Source organism: Micromesistius poutassou, assembly GCF_964030765.1.
Source record: "Micromesistius poutassou genome assembly, chromosome: 16".
Taxonomy (NCBI): domain Eukaryota; kingdom Metazoa; phylum Chordata; class Actinopteri; order Gadiformes; family Gadidae; genus Micromesistius; species Micromesistius poutassou.
In genome coordinates this window covers 7,594,496-7,606,585 of record NC_140286.1, presented here as the reverse complement: position 1 = coordinate 7,606,585, position 12,090 = coordinate 7,594,496, and positions in this window count along the sequence as shown.

The following is a 12,090-nucleotide window of genomic DNA, read 5'->3' as shown; positions in this document are numbered from 1 at the left end:
CCAGAACAGAATGCCTTGGGGTGCATCTGAGATTACAGGGGGTGCACCAGTACTATAGTAAAACCAGCTACCCAGCTTCAGTTCAGACCAAAAACATTTACTGTGCTTAAAAGATGGTATCACATCATGTATTGTGATGTGGAGAACATTTCAGCTGCAACATTAGCTTATTGATATCCAAGCTTTGGATATGAGAATGAATTAATAATGGTTGCTTGTCCGGGAGTGAGAGCGGCGCCGGCAAAGGCAGCGAGTCAGGCAGGATTGAGCTAGCGTTGCTAGTGCTAGCGTTCACAACGGTTATACTGTCTGATGTTTTGGATTGTTCTGCGGTGTTCTTTTTTAGCCATTTTCGGATATCCATTGTAAATGCCTAATTGTTGCTGCCGAAGAAGTTCAATGTCACTGACGTGCGCGCCGCCGGACAGGGCGCAGTTCACGCGCACCTGTCATAATAATAATAACGTTCTTATCGGTTTAGTGAACAAAATAAATGCAGCAAACAACGGTATTTAATGGAAATTGTCACAAGTTTGATTACTATTTGTTTTGTGAGCAAGTATTTTATTTTTTTATCATATTTATTAATATTAAAATATTTATTAAAATTAAAATAATTCACTCCCTCCTTTTTTCAATTGAGGGTGCAAACAATTTTTTGGGGGGTGCAATGCATGCTTATGCACCCCCGTAGAACCGGGCCTGGGTGACTGTCAGCTCGTCTGGATTGTTCACATAGGGACCCTTTGGATAAGAACACAGGGTTCTGGCCCTGAGTTGATTGTCTCCAGGAGGTTCATCCACTCCCGCAATAGGCTGGAAGAGGGTGTGCGCAACCATAGAGGTATTATGGCAAGAAGCAGACTCTTATAGGCCTTCTACGTATTTAGCATGCCAAAAAGTATTCTCCAAGCAAAAATGCTTGTGTTGTAAAATGTCACACCACACACAAGCAGTGGACGCTATGCGCTATAGACTCTGCGAGCCACAAAACCGTGTGATGTTTGTACGCCACGACAACTACCGTAGCGAAGGGCAGTCGAAAGCCAAACACTGTCCTAATGGAACCGCCTGAATCTAAGTATTGTGTTGTGCTATGGATGACACAATTGGTGGCAGGCCCTCTATTACACCTCTGCAGGTCCCCATTGCCTCAGCCAATCAGGAGGCTGCGTGACGTCCACTGCCAACACACAGAGCAGGCCCGAGTCTGTGGTGAGGAAGAGAGCACACAGAAAAGAAAGACGTATTTGCTACTGAGGAGAGCCTTTCAGGGAGTTTTATGGGAGGAATAAGGAAGATCAGCGACTCATTTTTCCTCTGGTTGCCTTTGCTGTATTATTAATATTAGCTGAAATGTTAAATAGAGAATGTCCATTCTCATGAAGGAACTGAGACTCAAATATAAACAGCCTTAATCCCACTGAACCAATGGTATTTTTATGTCTCCTACACAATTTGCTAGATTTTTCTACTAAAGTGGTGTTGAATCTTCATGCAATGTGGCCCTTGTTCATTATGGAATGAGAGCAAAAGCCTGGAAAACTTGACTCGTTTAATATTAAATGCATGTTGTCAGGGAAAGTGACTAAAGGTTGGTGACGCCTGGCTGAAAGATCCTGGCTCCTTTTTGCTTCATTACCTCTGTATTTGTATTCACTGCAAGTCATTTTGAACTTCAATCTCGCCAACTGACAGGGTCAGGTAGAGCCAGCATGATGGTGTATTATGAAAGGAGAAGTGTAGGCCCTGTTACAGTTGGAGTTGGACTCTGTAATGAAAGCGTCATTAGAATTCAGAACGGCTCTATATTAGAGATGCCATTACTGGCCACATTTCATGGTCTAAACTAATTTAAAGACAACTAATGGAGTACAGATGCAGATGTCTGCTCCTGATCTCAGTGCTGTGTGTGTGTGTGTGTGTGTGTGTGTGTGTGTGTGTGTGTGTGTGTGTGTGTGTGTGTGTGTGTGTGTGTGTGTGTGTGTGTGACTGTGCAGGCAAGGGTCTTTTGGCTAACTGCGTGATGAGCAGAAATAAACAGCGTTCTTTTTTAGGGGGGATTACCCAAAAGCATTGGTCTATTCTTCTATCCCCAGCCAAAGCATGGAGTCAGCAGCCTTCAAACTACTTTACCGCCTGAGCCACTGCCACACCTTGCACCTCACCCTCACCCAGCCAGCGTACATTGAGTTAAGATGTGCACACTTGAGTGTCCCCACCCCGCCCAGGCATGAGCAGAGGAATTAGACCATTTATTACACAAATGGGTGTGCAGTTACATTTGACAGACTGGCCCCTGCTCCCAGGGTGAGTCAACAATGACTCCAAGCAATGCGATGCGACCAATCTGCTGGGAGCCTCCACAACCCTCCGCCTCCCCCCTCCCAAACCACCACCATGCATCACATTGCATAAATCTCAGATTCACGTTATAAATCAAGACAACATCCAGACAACTGAACAATAATGGGAGCAGCTTGGTGCGGCAGGTCTGTATACTGCGTAAGTGAGCTCCTGCTGATGGCCAGAGAGATGTTCCATTATGAACTGAGCGACTATAATAAAAAACGCCCTAATGATGCCTGAATGAGATTGGAAGACGACAGCAGCAGCATGAATCATAAACAATTTATGATGAATAGCTTAATAACTAAAGCACACAAACATACACCAAATACTGTAGAACCAAAGTGGTTAAAACCTCCTTTCCTCAGCCTTCTCTGATTGTAGAGATGGCTGTAGAAGTGTTATTGAAGGTCACTAGTCCGGACCAGTGGGCTGGTGGTGGTCTTCATTGACGGGTGGCCCGATGGTGACTACATCAAGCATGCTCTTGGGTGTTTTTGGGTCATCCTGTGCTTGATATGAAGTCCCCCCGCCCCCTCCCCTCCCCAGGATCCATGACCTAATTTAACACATGTGATCCGAGTCCTGTGGAACCATCAGACGGCTGAGCAGGGCTTCACAGACAGAGGCGACGCTAACGATTTGAGGGCCCCTGACGTCTTTGAGGTCTGCCAAGTGGGCTGGGAGTGTCTGGTCGATTCGCTCCACCACGAGACGTCCTGCCTTCCTGGGGATTAGATGCTTGAACGTGTGGAGTTGCAGTTTGATGTTCATGTACCCTCAGCAAAATAGCGTTTCATGATTACCGTTCAGGGCAAAAATTGTTTACGGGACCTCAATTAAAATTCTGTGGTTCAGATCCCAACAAGAACTGTGGTACGGGCCGGTACAGCTTGTTAATTTGTCTTTTTGTCTTTTTCTTTCTTTACTAGCGTATTGCATAAACTTGCATATTCATAATTGCAATGTGTATGATTCAGCCCCTCCCAGTTAGGAGGTGGGAGACTTTCAGAATTCCAAAAAACAAAATAACAGTGCTGCGTCCACTCTAATTGACTGTACAAATGTGTGGCGTGAACTAGGGTAGCCTGGCTGGCTGGGTGGTGTGAGTGGGAGGGGTTTTGGGAGTGTGACTAGTAAGATTATTTTATACGAAGATCCTTTCCTGAAAGGAAAATCCCTTGCAGCATTTTTTTCAGTATGCTGAAATCAGGATGTGAAGTTATTGATAACATTTTTAAAATCACTATCAATCAGCATTCACTACAGATATGTCCAGGTTTTTTTTAAGCTAGGAGCTAGTGGAAATGTTATTCAATGCGACGTTACGCTCTATCTCTATCCTATCATTTGAGCCACTGGCAATTACCCTGGTCTCCCACTAATCTGATTAATCGCCAGTGGATATAATTGCTTCCAGACGTTAATTTGAAGAGATGCAGCTATGGAAGAAGATTGAGACATCAGAGGATCAAAAAACTATTGATTGAGAGCGTTGCAAATGTATTTGAAATCATATCCTTTAATTAAGTTCTTCAGTGATAGATCAGAGGGCAATACTGAAGCCAACAAATTAGACTCTACATCTATCAAGTGTTACATTTAAATATTCAACGTTCAGTTGAAGATTTATAAATAGAAGTAGGTCCTTCAAAATATGCACAGTAACGTCACTTTAATTTAGAAATTGACTAAAGTTCCAAAACTGTCCTCCTCTTATCACTTCCCCACTTTAATTTAACCAACCATTTATGTCCGCTTGGTTTGTTTAATTTCAGCAGTGGAATGGAGGTGGTGATAAGCTAATTCAATTTAGCGCTTTCAGAATAGGGATCAGACTCAAGTCTATAGTCTGCTAAGGCCCACAGGAATACAGTTGTGCCATGAAATCTGAAAGTTTTAACACCAATCACTTTCATCATAAATATTCATTATGTATGTATATGGCCTGTAAAGCACTTTGAGGGCCCTATTTAAACGGTCTGTAACGCAAGTATGAAACGCAAAGCGCAAGTAGCTTTGTGGGCGGCTCTCTGGCGCTGTTGCTATTTTAACGGCGGATAAATGACTCTTGCACTCAACACAAATCTAAAATGGGTTGGTCTGAAACCCGTAGGTGTGTTTTGGGCGTAACGTGCAATAAACCAATGAGAGTTCCATCTCCCATCCCCTTTAAGAGCCAGCGCATTTGACTTGACAAGTTGATATTTTTGAGTATTTAGACCCATTTCTGTGTTGTCTGAGAAATCCACAGTCCAGCTCCTATAAGTTATTCAGTTTTAATTCTCATCTTTTCGTGGTTCTCACAATTGTTTTTTTCTTGCATGAATGAATAAATGATAAAATAAGTGAAAGTAATATTGAGTTAGTGTTTTCCCTATATTTTCTTCAATTCAATATGTATACATATATGTATATAACTATAGATCACGTATACAACTGTGTGTGTCTGTGTTTGTGACGCAAGTTAATCCGCCCATATTCCAGACAAACAAAATGTCCATCAGTAGGATCCAGACTATAGCTCCTCTCCCTCGTCCCCAGCTCCTCTAGGGCTAATCAAAGCTCCTTTTCTCTCTGGGGCTTCGTATTGGCCGCTGTGTCTGACATAGCACAGTGGCTCTTCTGTTTCTGGAGGCCCATGAACAGAATCCTCAAGTAATGAATTAACACTCTGGTAAATAATTAAACAACACACTCAGACCTGCCGACCACTGAAATCACTGAAATATATATCGAAATGTCTTTTGCTCTTTTCTTCCCTCGCCAAGGGTTTTTCTAGTGTCCGACTGAAATGACAGCAGAAGAGAAATTTTCAAAGACATGCTGGAGCATTAGTCAAGCTGTTAGCATAATTTCCTTGGCAGATAGCACTCTCTTTCATCTGTCAGGGTGCTCTTGTGACTTCCTGATTATCAGGACATTAACATAAAAATTCCATCATGTTATTTTGAATTGAGACCTTTCATTCCAGCACGGTTAGAGAGAGACATCAAACATTTGCCAGTGTACTTTCAACAAAAGGCCCACATTGCGGGGAAGGAATTTACATCATAACTCTTGGTTCCTATTGATTGTGGGACATTGGCGTCATTTAATATACTGTAGGAATTCTTACATAGGTGTCTACGTTTGTCCGTGTAGCTGTGTACAGACTCAGTTTTAATGACATGTTAATTTGTCCACCATTTTCAAAAGGCATGTCATCCATTGGTTTGTACATTCATGTTGAGACGGTGGTGATTGCAATGGAGTCTCACGAAATCGAATAATAATCGAATGACAAATTTCATTGGCCGGTGTAGTCAAGGGTTTGGGAACCCTTTGTTGCAGAGCAAAACAGCATTATATGCAACAACAATGTTGAACCCTTAACATTGGTCGATATAGGGTTTAATCAAGAGATGACATGCCTTACCCGCCAAAAAAACGACAACATTCCAGTTTCGGTTATTCCCACATGTTGGGTCTGCTGGCACCTCCTACAATGAACTGTAAAGGATGTATCCTTATAGCTAAATTAATTGTGTATTTCTTCATAATGCCTTGCTGGTTTTGAGGTTCATCATATCCATGTCCATGCCCTAGTAGTGAATGGAACAGACCATGGTATAATACAGACATTTTAATTGACTTTAACACAACATCTTTGATCAATGGAGATTGCTCTCTGTGTCTGCTCATTGAAAGTAGGTTAGTGTGAACCTAGGTGTTCCTGGTACTAAAACATTGCCAGATAAGTATTTGTAAGGCTATGTAAAACACAAGCACCCCCCCCCCCACACACACACACACACACACACACACACACACACACACACACACACACACACACACACACACACACACATAGCCTATCAAACACACAAAGGTATATGTGATAGGGGGTATTAGTCAGCATCATGAATTACAGAGCCATTGGCTGATTTTGCTGGACCTGCCTGAACTACCACAATGGTTAATTTGCTCCAACAAGACAAATTATAGTGTTTGTGTGTTTTTGTCCCAAGCAGACAAATGACTCTGCCATTAACTTGTAACACTTCTAATGAATCAATCTCCCCATGCACAGGGCTCTCCGGAATAACTCGAGCAGTCTTCAATCCTTCTTTGAGGGAGGCAGACACCAGCGGAGACAAGAGTGTAGGAGGTGGTGGTTAGAGGTCGTGATGAGGCGTAGCATGTCTTCAGAGAAACACATTCTCAACCCATCAAATGTATGTATCATGAGGAATGTAGATTCCAGTCATCTGGCTGTCTGTGTGGGCGCGAGCCGAAAAGAGCCGTTACTGTCAGGGTAGATGGGTGAGAGGGCGAGAGGAATCAGAGAAAGAGGATTGTGCTTTGTATTGTAGATGGAAGGTATTGTGTACAAATTGGAAAACAGTGTGGAAGAAAACAAGAAAGAGAAACATCAAACTGAAAACCTGACATGTTTGTAGCAGGATATATACGAAACAGCACAGGAGTCTCAGAGTGTCTGACAGGCTATTTTGTAGCAATTCTGCAATCCTATGTGAAGTGGTAAGACGACCCTCATGACGCGCTGACTAATGATGTTTCAAGGAATACTCCTCCTACTCCGCCCCAAAGCAAACCCAACGCATGAGTCAACGGGGTCTAGCCGCAACCTATCGAGAAACCTAGCCGTTGTGTGAGATGTTTCATATTTTAAACCCATCGTGTCATACTCGATCGACTTGGAGAAGACTGGAGACACAAACAAACCAACACTCCCTCCTTCTTCACCAGTGCTCCCTGACCTTCGACGGCTACACGACCTTAGCGATTCACCATGCTTCCCTTCAATTAGAGCCGGTCCTCAGACGGGTTTTAGCTCCCTTTGTCACAAATCAGCCTTCAGGCGGCAAGCGTGACCAAAGGATTGGATTTACGTCTCAGGGACGGGGTTGTGCCTCTCAGATTAGTGTGTTTTAAGAAAGGTCAAGGCTAAAGAGGACGTTTAAAAAGAAGACGTGATTCCCCTCTGGTCTCGTCAAGGGGGACAGGAAGTTAGGACTACACCCGGGATTTGGTGTTGGGGCTTCCCAGGAGGCTTTGGAGGCATTGGCACATACATATTGGTGTGACACACACACACACACACACACACACCCACATACATAAACAGACACACACACAAACACACACAGTCTTCCAACACATGCATTTTACCACACTCCCATATCCCAACGTCTTTTCCTCTCATCTCCTCTCATAGATTTCCTTTCGTCTCCTCCCTCACTCTCAACCACACACACGCACACACACACACACACACACACACACACACACACACACACACACACACACACACACACACACACACACACACACACACACCTCCTTAGAGGTTTCCATTTCAGCTGTTAGATTTCAGGACTGAGGTTCCAGCCTCAAAGCTTCTGAAATCCCGTCTCATCACACTGTGGTTGGCGTTCAGCATTAAGAGAGAGGAGAACCACGGCAGCCCATGTTCCCCTCACAGCGCAACTCAATTACGTTGTTAAGATTGGAGGTTGTGGAGGGTTGAGTGACAGCCGAGTTGGATAATTGCTGCATGTTAGTAAAGGCTTATGATGGGAGCATTAACAAGATGTTAATTATTTCTGTAGTTAGCAGGCAGGCCTCTCTTCTGTCGTGCCCCTTCGTATTTTAAATGTTGTTTCCCTCGCTCACATTGGTATTCCAGTCATGGGGGACTCGGAGACAGTGTGGAGCAGAGCTAATTGCGGGGTTCGTTAGAGTATAGCACAGTGCGGCGTGGAGAGGACAGCGTCACACCGGTTCCACAGCGGTGACATCACCGGTTCCTGTCCTGACGCTGACGACACGGCCAGTGTCGTCGGGTTGGGTTCTAACAAGCCTCTGGGGGACGGTTAGCATGTATCTTCTTATAGAATAGTTAGCTCTAACAGTGAGCCAGCACTCACTGTTAGAACAGCAGTGTTAGCTTTAGCTTCCACCCTGTCACTCAACACGGCTTACCTATTGAACTTGTGGGTAGTTAAAGGGAGTTTGGTCGAGTGCAGCCTTTTCTGACTTGTCCTCCTTGGTTGTTTTTGGAAGGGGTTTTTGCTTGAAGGGTCGGAGGGTTTTTGGACAGCCATTTTAGAGTCAATGAGGGAACAGACGGAAGAGAACTTCCTGACTTTGAATTTGTAGTTTTCACAGAGGTTCACAAGTTAAACACGTGCCAAGGGTTTTGTTTTACTGTTTTACTAGCTGCTTAGGTGTTGCACTTTAAATCCAGTCAATACAGCTGAAATGAAGAAAGAAATCTTACGTTAAAATCTTCTTGTACGAAAATCACAGACTGTTGTTTTCCTACTGGCAGCTTCCACTACATTTCCTGTATGAAACTTTGCATTTGCAAAAGTGCAAAATAACCATATTTATATCCAACCTACACAAGGCTTTTCCATTTCTCTATCATGTGGCAAGAAAAACAATAAACCATTGAGAGTTATAACAGCAACAAACTTGTTTTTTTGGAGTTTTTGTAATTAGCAACCATAAAATAAGGGATTGTCAAAATATAGAGTTTACTCTTTAAAGTCAAGCATTCCAGTAGTAGTGAGTAGGCCGATATAAACCAATGTCATTGTAAAATAAGTTAAAATTGGACCAATATTGTATTGATATCTGCTGTACAAACAATATAGAATAAATGCAGATCAAATAATACAAAAACTAGTCTTCAACATTGTAGCCCTCATAGAATCTCTTCTTAAATCTCTCCAGATATCCAGTCAAACCTCTCTCTCACCCATAGTCTGTTCATTCAAGATATTTATTAATTTAAGTATTTCTTTTATTCAGCCTTTATTCAACCAGACGAGTCTCACAGTGATTAAAATCCATTTTCCAAGGCCGACCCGGACAAGAAGGAAGCAAAAAAACATCAAGATTTAAAGACAAGGAACATGAAAAAAAGTAAATGAGTTCTTGAATAAACACTCAACTCACTCACACAAAAGTGCTAGTTATCATTCAGACACGTCTGCGATCAAGCTGATTCAGTGGAGCTGTGCTTCTGAAACACTTCAATGAGTGTTTAATTACGATTACGTCTTAAACAATGACAGCCGCTTATGTGCAACCATATCATTTATGCAGATAATATTCATTAGCTGAAAACTTTATTTAATAAGATAATATTTCTGAAGGGTTATTTTTTTTCTCCTGAAATAGTTGATAATCCATTGAAACACCGGGAATTTTAAATATTACATTAGTATTGAAATGATTGCCAATGCATGTTGATTAAAACAAACAAGTGCTCTAAATTGTAATTGTGATCATGGATGAACAGTGAATTTTGAAGACTTTGTCATTGTTAAAAAGTAAAACCATAAAGAGGAGACGATAACGACAAGAAAAAGTGCATCAGAAATCAAAGAGAACCATCAATGGATTTTTCCTTGTTCTTCTTTAGATGATGGTTCACATCCCAACAATTGAACCTCTCCTTTCCTCTCCTCTCATCTGCACGCTCCTCTCCACCCCTCGCTGTGTACTTCATCCATAACAGATCATTTCATGTAATAGATCCATGAGGAGGAGTACAATATTAACCTGTTGAACTCAAAACCACTGAAGCTTCGTCCCATTTCAGCCAAGTCATTAGAGTCACCATTACCGTGTGAATGGCTGTGCACGCCCTCATTGCGTTTGCGGTGGTCAACGTCTTTAGAATCAGCCCACGTGTGAACGATGCATTAAAATATATTTAACAGTGTATTACTAATTATACTTTCATTCATTACTAAGATATTCATGAACAGTATATTAATGTAAACCTATTACACAATAATGGCTTCCCGGCCCCCTTGAGAGGAGCGATTTGAATACTTTCCTTAGATCAATAACTGCCTCATCTAATCATGGTTTATGGTGTAATTAACATAGCCCTCCTGTCTCTCACTTCTCCAGAGAGTATGAGGACTGGTAAAGATACACTTGGAGTAGATGCTATTATATGTCATTATATTCTATTCTACATATGGAGATGGAGACATGCAGACCACAAACCCATGTTTTTTTGTCATTGGGGGTCAAGCAGCGAAGCTGCGAGACAACCTATTGTTTTCGTACGTTTTTCTATTATTATTATCCTGCCATGGGAGTCTATGGCAGCCCATAGAACGCCATGGTAAAAAGTTGTGAAATTTGGCACACTGATTCAGGACAGTCCCATAAGCCCTCACAGCAAATTTGAGGTTGCTAGCTCATGAGTTCTAGCGCCACCAACAGGTCAAAGTTGGACATGCATTCATGTTTATAACTTTTGACCCATTCATCCAATATTCACAAACAAGATATCATTGGAATCCTTGGGCCAAGCCGAGTTCAACGACGTCTATGACGTCATGCGTCATGATGGATTTTTCGCCATCTTGGTTTATGTCAAAAACCTTCAAAATGTTTCAGCTATCAGAAATTTTGTCCAATCATCTCGAAACTTGGCACAGATGATGTTCAGACCATGCTCCACATAAACTATCCAACAGATTTTTCAATTTCAAAACCGTTTGGCTGCAACAGCCAATCAAATTCGATCATGAAGCCGCCAAACAGGAAGTAAGCCAATTTCTCAGCAGCCCTTTGACATATCATAACTAAACTTGGTACATAGACCCATGGGGACACTCAATGAATTTGATGATCTTTGACCTCTAGGGGGCGCTATAATTAATGACGATGTGTTTTAACTCCTCTCTCTTCACATGAGTATATTTCAAACAAATTTCCAATGTCTGGTGATACTATCAGACCTCCCCATATAGCTGGTAAATGAATTATCACGAAAATATCCACAACAGCCAATCAAATTCGACCACGAAGCCGCCAAACAGGAAGTAAGCCAATTTCTCAGAAGCCCTTTGACATATCATAACCAAACTTGGTACATAGACCCATGACATCATCATGGGGACACTCAATGAATTTGGTGACCTTTGACCTCTAGGGGGCGCTGATATTAATGAATATGTGTTTTAACTCCTCTCTCTTCACATGAGTATATTTCAAACAAATGTTTAATGTCTGGTGATACTGTCAGACATCCCCATAGAGCTCATAAATTATTTTTCATGGAAACATCAGAATTTGGCCGCCATGTTGAAAGTTGTCAAAATCAATAGTACATATCCACAGGCCACAAATTCTGTCGAATCTTCATGAAACTTGCCAGATATGGTCTTCAGACCAAGTTGAACACATGTGTCAAACAGCTTTTTCAAATTCAAAACCGTTTGGCCGTGACAGCCAATTAACGAGACGGCGAAGCCACCAAACAGGAAGTAAGCCTGTTTCTCAGCAATCCTTTAACATAACATAGCCAAACTTGGTACATAGGCCGTTTCTCAATTCGCGTTCTCGTGTGTTCTCGTGTACTTGCGTTCTCGATAAACGTCATCAGTGGTAGCCCAAGCACTGTTCCAATTCCAAGTACGCGAGAATGCGAGTACTGTCGTAAAACCCGGAAGTGTTCTCGATGCGTTCTCGATGAGGCCGTTCTACCGAGGATGCATCGGAGGTGACTCGTGTGGACTTGGGACCGTTAAATATCCCAGAATGCATCATCGAGTCCGCTGCTGTTCCAATTGCAGGTGCGTACTCGCGTTCTCGGAAGTCCGTACTTGAAAGTCCGGACTTGCCAAGTACGTACTTCCAAGTCCGCGAGAACGTAGTCTGCGTACTTGGTATTGAGAAACGGCCATAGACTCATGACATCAT